This window comes from Gopherus flavomarginatus, chromosome 5, assembly GCF_025201925.1.
Source record: "Gopherus flavomarginatus isolate rGopFla2 chromosome 5, rGopFla2.mat.asm, whole genome shotgun sequence".
Classification (NCBI taxonomy): Eukaryota; Metazoa; Chordata; order Testudines; family Testudinidae; genus Gopherus; species Gopherus flavomarginatus.
This window is the reverse complement of record NC_066621.1, coordinates 136807739-136822164: the sequence shown is the minus strand read 5'-3', so window position 1 is coordinate 136822164 and position 14426 is coordinate 136807739. Positions and strand designations below refer to the sequence as shown.

At 42.6% G+C, this 14426-nt stretch overlaps 1 protein-coding gene across 4 annotated transcripts in view; it reads right to left on the bottom strand.

Moving 5' to 3' along the window:
- The window catches only part of WDR25 (WD repeat domain 25), a 106170-nt gene that overhangs the window by 83380 nt on the left and 8364 nt on the right, over window positions 1–14426 (bottom strand). The window lies entirely within an intron of this gene.

Below are 14426 nucleotides of genomic sequence, written 5' to 3'. Positions count from 1 at the left end.
AAGAGTCCTCCAGAAAAACTAGGGAAAACCAGACTTGTCATGATGCTTTTAAGACAAAAAAAAAAGGACAATATAAAACAAAAAAACCCAATGTTTTCAGACCTCCTTTTTGGTTAAAAAAGTAGCTAAAAAGGTCAAACTCTGAATTTTAATAAATGCTGTGTAAGTAACTTAACTGTAATGAAAGTGTTGGTGTCACTAGGCATAAATCTAGGTAGCTCGGGAGGGTGAAGCCCTCCTGCTCAGGCCTCAATGAACCATTCTTCCTCCATGTTAAACACTTTGTGTAACCTAGTGTAACCTAATGCACTAATAGCTGCAAAAATGTAGTTAGCAGTTAGTTTTCGGTTGTAACAGCCAGTTCTCTGCTGCAACACACTGAAGCGAGCTCAAGGTCGTTTTTGAATACTGTGTACATGTCTCAGCAGCGGAGAGGGGGGAGAAAGGGGGAAGACAAAAGATTGAGTGAGAAAAGATACTGCAGCTGGATGGGAAAGGAGGGGGGAGTGAGAGATCAGCTTGTCAGCAAGAAAAAGTTCTCAGAAAGCAACTGGGATATAAAAAGGTGGAAACAGCTTGTGTTAGGTGTGCAGGATTTGAGATTGTATTCTCCCTTGCACCTTATTTGAGCTCAAATAAACTTGGTTGTTTGCTTCTCCACCCTGGTGTGTTCATTGGCGCTACGCACTCTGGGCAACGGACCCCGCTGTTGCTTGCCTCGGGCACCCTGTGCCGGCAACAAAAGTACAACCTCAAATGAAATGGAAATGCAAATTCAGTTTTGAAGTTCCTTTCCGTGATTTAGCTTATTAGAAATATGCTAGATACCAGAGTCTGCTCTTCTTGTTTTACAGTAGTCTTCTTTTCAAATGATCCATTACAAAATATTGGCATTTCTTCTTCATTTTGTAAAAGTAACTCACCAAAAACAAAGGCTTGTATTTTAATAGGAGCAGTTTTAGAACAACAGTACATACTACATTACATTGTATGCTCTCTCTGGAAGTTTATTTCTCCCATCAAAATACATTCCTGTGCAAATCCAACCCAGAAGAACATTATCTGAACCCAAAGCCCTGGAAACATTACACTATTACAAGATAAGAATCATACTAAGGACTGGAATTCCATGACTTCCATTCTTGCTAGTATCCCTTGTCAGAGTGTTTGAAAATAACAAATATCCACTCAGGATTGCTGTTTAGCAGAACTCTATTTCAAGCTGAACAAAGGGGAGGTTCCGCATACAAACAATTAATGTGACTGACCAGGAAAAGCATCTAGGGAAAAAGCAGATCATAGGAACAGTGTTCAATGTAGCTGGTGTTTCAACACCTCTCACAGGGTCAGAGACCGAGGCCCGGTCTACACTGTGGGGTGGGTGGGGAGATTGATCTAAAATACGCAACTTCAGCTACAAGAATAGCGTAGCTGAAATCGACATATCTTAGATCGACTTACCTCCTGTCCTCACAGCACGGGATCGACGGCCGCAGCTCCCCCATCGACTCCGCTTCCGCCTTTCGCCCTGATGGAGTTCTGGAGTCGACGGGAGCGTGTTCAGAGATCGATTTATCGCATCTAGACGAGACAGATAAATCGATCCCCAATAGATAGATCCGGCAGGTAGCATGGACGTACCCCAAGAGCTGTGAAGCATCCCAGTCAGTGAAAGATCTTGGGGTTGACTTGACAGAAGCAGCTATATTAAAACAGCTGCTCTTATAGTATGCTAATGTGTTTTCAGAAGCAATGAAGAGCTTGGGAGATATGAACAGGTGAAACATCAGATTGTGTTTAAACCAGGCAGCAGTGAAAGAGAAGATAATCACTTGTTGGAGCATGGCCTGATAGAACAATCATCACCACTGTGGACATCCCCAATTGTTATTGTGAAAAAGCTCAGTGGAGACTTGAAGAAACATTAGAATCATAGGACCATAGGGTTGGAAAGGACTGCAAGGGTTATCTAATCTAATCTAAACCCCTGCCACGATGCAGAATTTGTTGTCTAAACCAGAGGTGGGCAAAATACAACCCGCGGGCCACATCCAGCCCAAGAGACCATCCTGCCTGGCCCTTGAGCTCCTGGCTGGGGAGACTAGCCCCTGGCCTCTCCCCTGCTGTTTCCACTCCCCCACAGCCACACCACCATGCGGGCTACATGGATGGCAGGGCTGTGAGCTCCTGCTGATCTGAGCAGCATGGTCAGGGAGTGGGGGAGGGTTGGATAAGGGGCAGAGAGTCCCATGGGGCAGCAGTCATGGGACAGGGAGAAGGGGGTGATTGGATAGTTGTGGGAATCCCGGGGGCCTGTCAGGGGCAGGGTGTGGATAGAGGTCATGCAGGGGGGCAGTCAGAGGACGGGGAGCAGGCAGGGGGGTTTGGATTGGTCAGGCGCTCTGAGAGAGGCAGTCATGGGGCGGGGGCCAGGCTGTTTGGGGAGGCACAGCCTTCTCTACCCGGCCCACCATACAGTTTCACACCCTGACATGACCCTCGGGCCAAAAACTTTGCTCACTCCTGGTCTTAACCATCCAAGACAGATGATTATCCAGCCTCTTTTTGAAAACCTCCAGGGAAGGAGCTTCCATGACTTCTGAAGGCAGTCTGTACCATTGTTCTACTGTTCTTAAAATCAGTAAGTTTTTCCTGAGATTTAATCTATGTCTGCTATTGCCTCTGTGGCAAGAGAGAACAACGTTTCTCCATCTTTTCATGGCAGCCTTTCAAGTATTTGAAGACTGCCATCATGTCCTCCCCTTAATCTCTTCTTTTCCAAATGAAACATATCCAGTTCCTTCAGCCTTTGCTCATATGGCCTGCATTCCATCCCTTTGTTCATCTTGGTCACTCGCTTCTGGATCCTTTCCAGTTTCTCTACGTCCTTTCTATACATTGGTGACCAAAATTGGATACAGCATGCCAGCTGAGGCCTAACCAGCACCAAGCACAGCAGTACTCTCACCTCCCAGGACTTGCATGCTGTACCTCTGTTAATACAGCCCAAAACTGCATTTGTTTTTTTGCAACAGCATCACATTGTTGGCTCATGTTGAGGTTGTGATCCACCATGACTCCCAGATCCTTCTCAACAGTTGTTTCCAGTTCCTTCTCCAGAATTTAGCCCCTTCCCCTTGTCCTCATTGCTTAAGCCTGGATGCACATTGGCTGGATTTTTGTCACTATCCCCCATAAGACCTAGTTTAAAGCTTTTCTTATCAGGTTAGCCAGAAAATGTCCAAAGGTGGTCTTCCCAGTATATGATGGAGAGAACCCATACCAGCATAGTAATTCTCCTTCCTGGAACCTTCAGCTTATTGTCAAAAGAAGCCAAAACCCTCTCGCTGACACCATCTAACTACAGGAGATTTAATTCACAGATGGTAGCTAACTTGAACTCACACCCTGGATGAAATGTCATGTGCAAAATATTTTATGGTTTCCATTTGGTATCTGGATACCATCTTAAAGAGACTCTTGAGGAGCAATGGAAAAAACTGTCTTGGTGACACCCTATGGATGATTTACTTTACCTAGATTACTTCATTTGTTTCCAAAAAAACATTGAAGAAAAATCTGGTAGGAGTGGAAAAGATTCTAAAGCTTTTTAAGGAGTCAAGGTTTAAACCACAGGAAGAACATGTCAATTTAAGATTCACATCACCTTCATTGGACATACAGTCGGTAATGATGAGTTAGAGCCCCAACTCCAGAAACTGAACATTATAAAGGGCTGGAGGGCTCCTATAAACCTGGAGGAGATACTGCAGTTTGTAAGCCTCTATGGAGTCTACAGGAAATTTGTCCCAAATTTCACAGAGCAGGTAGCATCATTACACCAGCTAAGAGTGACTTTGTCCTGACAGAGAAACCCCCAAAAGCTTTAGAGTCACTGAAGGAAGGACTACAAACCATACTGTGCTTAAATTCTCAGATCCATCCTATTCATAGTAACCTGTTATGTCTCAAAAGATGCAAAACCTGGATTTGCACTTGAACAAACTGATGAGCTCAGCAGGCACAGACCAGCAGCTTCTGGAAGTCACAAATTGAATGAGAAGGAAACCAAGTATTCAGCTGCAAAACTGGAGCCTTTGGATACTGCGGAGGTCATATTTACTAGGTACAGAATTCAGACCACAGTGCCCTGCAGTTCTCCTTACAAAGCACAACCTGGAAGGAAGCCCAGGAAGACAGATTCATAGAGTATCATAAACCTTGAAACCAAAAATCTAGTTACAGATGTTTTCAGCCAGATGAGGGCAGTGAGAGTACACACAGACTGGTCTTGTAAAGATATCTGGAAAGAACTGAAGAGTCTTCATGATAACCAAGCAACAGGCCACCTGGGGTACCCAAGAGATTTTTTTGGCTGGGCATGGCTGCAGATGTTAAGGACTAGGTACTTTCCTGACTTACCTATAAAGCACCAGAAAGGAGAGGCAGAACTCCTTTAGAGGAAATGCTCCATCCTAGTAAGCCCTGGGAGTTCACACAGATTGATCTGAAAGGCCCACAGGCAGAAACACCAGCTGGAGATTAGTATTTTATTTTCTGATAGCATATGACATCTCCTCAAAGTATGTGGTGGCACAGTCTCTGAAAGATTTATTGGAACACTGAAAGTAACTCCAGCACACACAGGCAGGACTTAAACTTCTTGTAGATCATCTCCTCTCTCCCAAAGACAACAACATAATAGTTTAAAATTGTCCTGTTTTGCTAAGTTACAGATACAGCATCACCTATTGGTGAAGTGCCATCTGCACTGATCATTACGACCAGTTAAATAATTGCAAGATTAATACAAGGCAGCAATTTCTAATGTGAATCATACGAAAGCGACAGTCCCTCTTGTGGGAAGATATTCAATTTCCTTAGTGATAGTAAAAACAAGACATCACATTCACTAAACGAAACATGAAGTATTCAACTACCAATTTGGAGAAATTAGCAGAGAAATGAGAGGCATGGCACTGTGCGGAGTACTACACCAGAACCTTATAATTCTCGGCAAGGTCATTTACAGTAAACATCTGAAGTGCTTTAATTATAAGGTTCTTGTGAGCAATGGTTTATAATCAATACAGTGAGACAGGCTTTTTACAAAAGGAAAAGAAATCACTGTTATAACAGGCCACAATAGCTGGGGGCCAAATTGATACTTTCATATCAGTGTATTTTTTAAAAAAATAGAATTAAAAACAAAAAATATTAAAAATTTCAGAAACTCAAAGATCAATTATAAAACTATTTTGAAATGAAGTGTTTCTTGTTTCATTGCCCTTAGCATTGAATCTTTTGAGTTATTCACCAATTGTTTTGTCTTTATGAAAACAAAAACAGTCAAAGCGTTGTGAAGCATTTACATTTATTTCAGATTTATTTTGCAATCCAGAATTTCTCCAAAAATATTGTAAGAAATATTACATCTGTACTGTTCTAGTATATGTTTTAGTGGTAGAAAATTATTAATAAGCACTGAATGTAACTGGATACCTCGCAAATCTTCAATTGGACACAGGAATCTCAACCATAAGTTGTGCTCCTTGTATAGAATCATACAAATTAGCCATGGGAAAATGTCTATAATATATAACTAAATTATTGTTGTATGTAAAGCAAATAAGGTTTTTAAAATGTTTAAGATGCTTCATTTAAAATTAAATTAAAATGTAGAGCCCCCCAGACTGGTGGCCAGGACTCAGGCAGTGTGAGTGCCACTGAAAATCAGCTTGTGTGCCACTTTCGGCATGCATGCCATAGGTTGCCTACCCCGAACTAAAGCATAACTTCCAGAAAGTCATCCAGTCTTGATCTGAAGACATCAAGAGAGGAAAATCCACCAATTCCCCTGGTAGGGTCACCATCGGAACAATCACCCTCAGTTTAAAAAACAAAACAAAAAAACCTGTGCCTAGTTTCTGACATAAATTTATCTGACTTCAGCTTCCTGCTGCTGGTTTTTGTTATGCCTTTCTCCGCTAAAATGAAAAGCCCTCAGTACATAGGATTTTCTCCACAGGGAAGTTCCCAACAAAATATCCTTCATGCAGCAGAGGTGTAGGTTTTTTATTTTGGTTTTGGTTTTTAAACCAAAAATAGGTGTGTGAAAGACAAGCATCTGGCACCTTTTAAAAATAACCAGACAGCTCAGGGCAAGTGGAGCTCTTCAGTCCAGGAAGCCAGCCTATCCAGGAAAAGGAAAACTCTGATTTCAAACTTCCCTCTCTGGGTCAAACGAAGCCTGATATTGGGCAGCCACAATACCAGTACCACCTGTTGACGGTCCACCAAATTTACCACAATATGGGAAGAGAGCGGGCATGTATTTAGTTCAACTGGAGAGAGGCCCTCTCACTGTGGTGTACGTCAGCAATACTAAGCGATACACTATACCTTTTTTTGGCACAAGGTGACTATGTTGGTACAAGCAGTTTTGTATTTTGAGAGAGTTGTTAAAGGACCATAGTAAATACTGGTTGTAAAAGGTGATGAGGGTAAGACTGGAATGTATACTTCTCAATCACTGTACTTTTTAGGGACTACTGCTAATGATGGGAGGCAGGGCTGGCTCCAGGGGTTTTGCTGCCCCAAGCAGCCAAAAAAAAAAAAAAAAAAAAAAAGCCGCGATCGCAATCTGCAGCAATTCAGCGGGAGGTCCTTCGCTCCGAGCGGGAGTCAGGGACCCTCCGCCAAATTGCCGCTGACCTTAAAGTGCCGCCCGGCTCCGGAGTTGCCGCCCCAAGCACCTACTTGGTAAGCTGGTGCCTGGAGCCAGCCCTGATGGGACGGCATCTCAGCATCATGCTAGAAGTTTGCACACCTCAAGCCTGGCAGCCCCGGGCCAATAGGATTTCTGGTGGCCAGAGTCTGAGCTATTCTCAGGGGGATAGTGGTTAGGGGGACTAGTGGTCAGAGCAAAAAACCAGGTGAAAAGCAGTGATCTGAACAACCAGAACTACCCCATATTATAAATGTAACACCACCAAACATATCCAGTTTGACTTGTAAAGGAAGTAGCTGATATGATGGCAAGGAGAGGTACAGATGTTCTGTGCCTATAGGAAATATGATGGCCAAGGAATGCAGTAAAAGAGTTGAGCTTAGATTGTAACCTCTTTTATGTAGGTGACAAAATGGGGATAATGGAGTTGGGGTGGAAGTGAGAGGAGAACCAAGGTAGGTGGTGATTGATCTTTTTAGAGAACTGACAGACTGATGGCTGTACAATTCCAACAGAATGCTCTGTTTGTGTATGCATCTCAATAAGGACATGACAAAGAAGAGACAGAGTTTATACCAAGACTTGCAGGCACCATCAGACACAGCAGTGTCAAGGGAGCTGTTGTTGGTGCTGAGCAGTATGAATGCACACACAGGCAAAATCCTGAGGGATAAGAAATGTGCTTAGGAAATTTCAACCTCAGCCCCATAAATGAGGAAAAGAAAGCACTACTAGACTTGTATTGCACACCAATGGATGGTAGTCAATACATGCTTTCAAAAGAGGATATAAGTCATTGGATCACATACATTACTGGCTGAAACAAAAGCCAGATTGACATGATGTTGGCAAAGAAATATCAGTGGACTCAAGTTATGGACTGTAAAGTGATAACTAAGTGATAACTAAGGAGATGGTAGCACTGCAACAAAAGCCTCTTGTGGCAAAGATTGTGGTAGAGCATTGGACAAGGAGGGAATTAAGCTCAAAAGAAACAAGATTAAAAGTATGAGAAGTCAAGGGGAAGTGTAGCAAAGAAGTGTGTGCAAGTAGTAGCGGATAAAGTACTTGGAAACAGATCTGACATCGACGGAAGAGAAGTGGAACTACCTCAAAATAACGTGGATTGCGGCTGCAGAAAAGGTTTATGGACAATGCAGACGGGGAAAACCAAAGGAGAGAGGGTAGTAGTGGTGGACTGATGAAGTGCAGGTAGCAATCCAAAACAAGAAATGGCACCTAAAGAAAAAGAAATTAATCCGAGTGCAAAGAAAGAATGCAAAGAGAGCTGCCAAATGAGCAGTGAAGAAGGCAAAAGAGAATGCCCTAGATGACCTGTACACTGAGTTTGTGAACCACCTGCAGCTGGCTGGCAAAAAGATCTACAGCATTGCAAAAAATAAGATGCACAGGGAAGGAGGTTGGTATTGCAACATCATTTGTGAATGATGACATGGGGAAGCTATCAACACCTGAACAAGTGAAGGAGAGGAGGAAACAATACTTTCAGAGACTCTTAAATGAGGCAAAAACCCAGTGGGCAGAGTTGCCAACATGTGATCCTAATGTGGTGTTGGCATCTGACATAACAGAGAAGGAAGTGAGAAACAGTACAAAAAAATGAAGAATAGTAAAGCACAAAGTCCTGATGAAGTGATAGGGGATGTGGTGGAAGTCTTGAGCAAGAGAGGTATAAAATTGAGGGGCAGAATAGTTAAAACTGTATAGCAAGACAAAAGAATCCCCGAATACTGCTGCAAGTCTATCTTGGTCCCAATATATAAGGAGAGAAGCATCCATGAACGTGGAAACTATCCAGTGATAAAGTTACTATTCCATGGGATGAAGATACTAGAATGCATCACAGATGTTCAGATTAGGAGAATGGTGGAACCACTCCTCGAACAAGAATACTTTGTCATTAGGAAAGGATGAAAAACCAAAGATGCCATGTGTGTAATTTGGAAAGTGATATAGAAGCAGCTAGAGTAACAACAGGATATGTGGGGGCCTTTATAGACCTAGAAAAGGTATAAAATAAAGAGGCGAGAAGGATGCTCACATCAGTGCTAAGAAAACATGGAGTTTCTGAGGATTTAATAACTCTGGTGAATGCACTATACAGATAGCTCAGTGGTTTGAGCATTGGCCTGCTAAACCCAGGGTTCCGAGTTCAGCCCTTGAGGGGGCCATTTAGGGATTGGTCCTGCTTTGAGCATAGGGTTGGACTAGATGACCTCCTGAGGTCCCTTCCAACCCTGATATTCTATGATTGCCTAAAACAGTGTTCCGAACATGTTTTGGAATGACAAGCCCTCTGAAGTGAAAGTTGGACTGCATCAGGGATTGGCCTTCAGTCCGCTGCAGTTTACCATACAGATGGACTACATCACCAGGAAGATACCAATGGGAAAAGGTGGGGAGCTACTATATGCAGATGACATAGCAAAAAGGGTGTCCTTAAAAGAAGACCTAGGTGAAATAGTAAACCCGTGGTAAGACCAGCTAAGCAGGTATGGGATGCAAACGAGCATGACTAAGACTGAGATCATGAGGATCAGTAGAGGTGCCACAGGGAAACTGGAAACAGAGATTAATGGAGTGCAACTAAACCAGAATGACCAGTTTAAATACCTTGACAGCTGGGTTACAGACGACAGTGACCTTAAATGTGAGATGAATTCCAGACTGGGGAGCACTGAAAGAATGTGGAATATCCTCTCAAGTGTCATGCATGATAAGTGTATGTCACTGAGAATGAAATCCCATCTGTATAACACAAAGAAGTATGCCACAATGCTGTATGATGTGGAAGCATGGGTCATAAAGAGATGACAGGTTCAACGCCTACGGTGTTCAAGATGCAATGCCTTTGCACTGTAAAAGGAGTTACACAAAGAGAAAGATTTCTAAATTAAAGCATTAGGCTGGAAGACAAAGTCCATGATGTGGCCGACAAAATCCAGGAAGTGTGACTTCGCTGGTTTGGGCACATACAGAAGATGAATGAAGAGAAAGCTGGTGAGGATAGCATGGCAAGAAAGGTTAGTAGGAAAGAGACACAGAGGAAAGCCAAGGAAGCTATGGATGGATTGCATCAAAGAAGATAATAAGGATGTGGACTTTAGTGCTATCTTAGACAGTTGAAGATGGTAGATGCCCACACAACAGCCCAACCTCAGACAATAGCATAAGGGGAAGAAGATGGTTTATATACACTGTAATCAAGTCACCTCTCACGTTTCTTTTGATCAATTAAACAGATTGAGCTCTTAAAATCTCTCAGTGTTAGGCATTTTCTCCAGCTCTCAAATTATTTTGGGGCTCTGTGACAGAGGGCTGGGCAACAGCAGCTGAGTCAGGACTCTGCTCACTGCAACTCTGTCATAAACAGATAGTTAAGGGTTAAGCAGCTCAGTGAACCTGGCTGACACCTGACCAGAGGACCAATCGGGAGACAAGATACTTTCAAATCTTGGTGGAGGGAAGTCTTTGTTTGTGCTGTTTGTTTTGTTCTTTGTTCGCTCTTGGGGCTAAGAGGGGCCAGACGTGCAACCAGATTTTTCTCCAATCTTTCTAAAACAGTCTCTCACATTCAAAATAGTAAGTACTAGCTAGAAAAGGCGGATTAGGCTTATGTTTGTTTTCTTAACTTGTGAATGTGTATTTTGCTGGAAGGATATTTTTACCTCTGTTTGCTGTAACTTGTATCTTAGGCTAGGGCGGAGGGAGTCCCTCTAGTCTATATAAGCTGAAGACCCTGTAAACATTTTCCATCCTGGTTTTACAGAGATAATTTTTACTTTTTCTTTCTTTAATTAAAAGCTTTCTTTTTTAAGAACTTGATTGATTTTTTTCCTTGTTTAAGACCCAAGGGGATTGGGTCTGAACTCACCAGGGAATTGGTGGGGGGAAAGTTAATTTCTCTCTGTTTTAAGATCCAAGGAGTTTGGATCAGTGTATCTCTCAGGGTAACCCAGAGAGGGAAAAGTCTGGGAGGGGGAAGGAGGGGGAATGGTTTATTTCTCTCTGTTTTAAGACCCAAGGGGTTTGGGTCTTGGGTCCCCCAGGGAAGGTTTTGGGGGACAGGGAGTGTACCAGACACTGGAATTTCTGGTTGGTGGCAGCGCTATTAGATCTAAGCTAGGAATGAAGCTTAGAAGGGTACATGCAGGTCCCCACTTTCTGGACACTAAAGTTCAAAGTGGGAAACATACCTTGACAAACTCTAATTACATACTCCAGAACAGATCTCATTAAAAAAAGCTGGGCCTAACTGATGGGCTGAGGAGAACTAAGATGCTAATTAGGCCATTAGACAGATTATACAAATACACAGGAAGGAAGTGGGAAGAGGAGGAAGCAGAAAGAGAGAGACTGCTCTTCTTTGCTTGCCTCAGGGGTAGAGGGCTCTTTGGCCAGTAGGGGTGAGGCTATATAGGGTATAAGGGTAGAGGAAACTAATATTGTAAATAAACTGCATTGGGTGTTTTGCCAGCAAAAAGGTCTTTGAGGTGTTTGTGGACTTTAGCAGAGGCAGGAGCAAGCTGGCCCTGCCACAGGCTATATTCTGACCACTCTCCAATTTTTCATCATCCTTTTAAAATGTGGACACTCAGAACTAGACCCTTACTCTCCTGTTTATACATCCAAGGATCACATTAGCCCTTTTACCCACAGCATGACACTGGAACTCACATTGAGTTACTCATCCCCTAGAACAATAAAGCCTTTTCAGAGTCTCTGCTTTTCAGGATATAGTCCCCCATCCCATAGGTACGAACTGCATGCCTTGTTCCATGATGTACAACTTTGCATTTGGACGTACTTAAACAGATTTTGTTTGAATGCAACCAAGCTTACCAAGCCATACAAATTGCTCTGTATGACTGCCCTGTCCTCACCATTAACCACTCCACCAATCTTTGCGTCATCCACAAATTTAATCAGCAGTTATTTTATACTTACTTTCAGATAATTGATGAAAAACATTGAATGGCACTGGGCCTACTGCCAGTCTCTTCAGACCCCCATTAGACAACCTCCATTCAGTAATGATTCCCCATTGATAATTACTTTTTGAGATCTATCAGTTAGTCAGTTTAATGTGTGCTCAACTGATATTTTATAATGCTAATTTTTTAATCACAGTGTAGTACGCAACTAAACAAAATGCCTTACAAAAGTTTAAGTGAAGAGTTTGCAGTTACAGAATTAGATTAATAAAGGTAATCTCAAAGAATTTAATGATGTTTGTTTGACAAGACCTATTTTCCACAAAATCACGTTGACTGGCATTAATTATATTCCTATCCAGGGCTGTCCCTAGGGAGTTGCAAGACCTGGGACAAATCAGCCCCCGCCAGCTTGGGGGCTCAGCTCTGCATCGGGGGTGGGGTGGGGTGGCGGGATGGATCCAGCCTGGTGCTGGGCTGCCTGCTGCTGCTGGCAGTTGCCGGCACCTACCGCAGGGATATTGTTAACCATAGTGCCTCAGGGCTCCAGCCAGGGGATTCACTGCACTGAAACGCAGACAGCCGAGCCGGGCATCGTCTCCGCTAACTGCCAACAAGATGGCGGACCCTGCGGAAGTGATGGATTCATCTTCCAGCAGTGGCGCTCAGACATTTTTAATAGTGGGGGTACTGAAAACCAGCCCACTTACCTCGTCTCCCTCTCCCACCCCCCCAGAGCTGAGACCCCGGGTGTGCAATGATGGCAGCTAGGAGCCCAGAGGTGTTGCAGCACCCCCCGCACCCCTAGTTCCCACACCTGTGTCTTCTGAGACCGACTGCACCGGCCAATCGCACCAGCCGCGGGGCCCGGAGCAGTTGCCCTGATTTTCCCTACCCAAGGGATGGCTCTGTTCCTATCATTTAATTCTTTATCAACTGAATCCCATCTCAGCTCTTCCATTATTTCGCCAGGGAATGCTGTCAGGTTAACAGGACTACAGTTATCTGGGTCATCTGGCTTGCTTTTTTTTTAATATTGGCACAACATTAGTACTCCTCCAGTCTTCTGGAATTTCCCCAGTATTGCAAGATCTATTAAAAATGAACATCAGAGGGCCAAAAATCTCAGCAAATTCTTTGTGGACTCTTGGGTGCAAGTTATCTGAGCATGCTGATTGAAAACTGTTTATCTCTAGCAGATGTTGTCTAACATCTCCTCAGCTACTAATGTCACATCCTCATATGATACAAGTACATCATTCTGCTCCTTTCCAAATACAGAACAGAAATATTTATTGAACATCTCAGCCTTTTATGCATCATTATTAATAATTTTACCACCTCCAACTACTAATGGGCTTATACAATTGCTAAGATTTCTTTTGTTCCTAAAATACACAACCTCCTTATTGTCCGAAACCCTTACCTGCCATGGATGTTTTGCTTCTTAATTTCAATGGCCAATTTTCTGCCTTCCTAACTTCTAATTTCAATTTATTGTTATTTCTCTCTTTTTCCTTTTGTTATATTTTGCTTTTTCATTTCTAATGCTTTTTGCTGCACCACTAAACCCCCAGATGATATTTTAACTAAAAAGCTGTCCTCTTTCTTGATTATACTCTGATAGTCAACCTAAAATATTTCCTTCTTTATTTTATCTAATTTCTCTCACTTCTACCCCACTGTGCCATACTAAATACTTTCTCTCCATCCTATGTGTTTATATTATTTGTAAACAGTCATGTTCCCCACTTAACGGTCATATAGCCAATCTAAGGGTCTGTCCATGCACATCCAACCGCAGGAGTGGAAACTTGAATCATGATCTCGCAAATAGTTCCGCATGGGTTGACCCCTCACACCATGTGTAGCCCAACTAAAGTCAGTGTGACTCCATTTGGGTATTGGGGTTCAACCACACAGAGAAGTTTGGAGGATCAAAGCCTTATGCTGAATGCTCTTCAGAGCAAAGACAGTCTCTTCCCATTTGTTTGTATTGCTAGTATGATGGGAGTTCCATCCAGACTAGGGTCTTTGGGTGATAGCTCAATGCAAACAATAAAAACAATACAAATAATTAAATTGCTGAAAATACAGTGATCTAGTTGAAAATCTCCCTCCCCCCCCCCTCGTAATAATATGTACTTCCGTATCATATTTTATGTGAGGGTTTCAAAGAGCTTTACAAGTCTCAAAGCCTCACAACACCCTCATGAGATGGGGGAAAATTTTTATTCTCATTTTATAGACTAGTAAACTCAGACTTACAACATTTAAGCGACTTTCACATGACATTGTGAGTGAGTTTAAAAGTCGGGGTCACCTATTGTTTTCCCTCCCAACTAGTAGGAATAAGCAACTTCCATGTAAGGAATCCAACTCCAAGTCCTTTCTAAGCATTAAACAACATTTCCTTCCTTAAACATGTAAGAATTTTTTTAAAAAAACTTATATCCACCCCTCTTTTCGATATTCTCTAGAATACACAGTCATAAGAACAGAAATTCTGGGTCAGACCAAAGGTCGATTATCTTCTAATAGTGGCCCAAGTGCTTCAGAGGGAACGAACAGAACAGGTAAACATCAAGTGATCCATCCCCTTTTGCCCATTCCCAGCTTCTGGCAACAGTCCTTCATTAATATACTTGGGGATTTACATGTATTCTTCTACCACAGATATATATATTGAAAATTACAATAAAAAAATTCAAAAAATCAAATCAGAGTAATAGAATTAATAC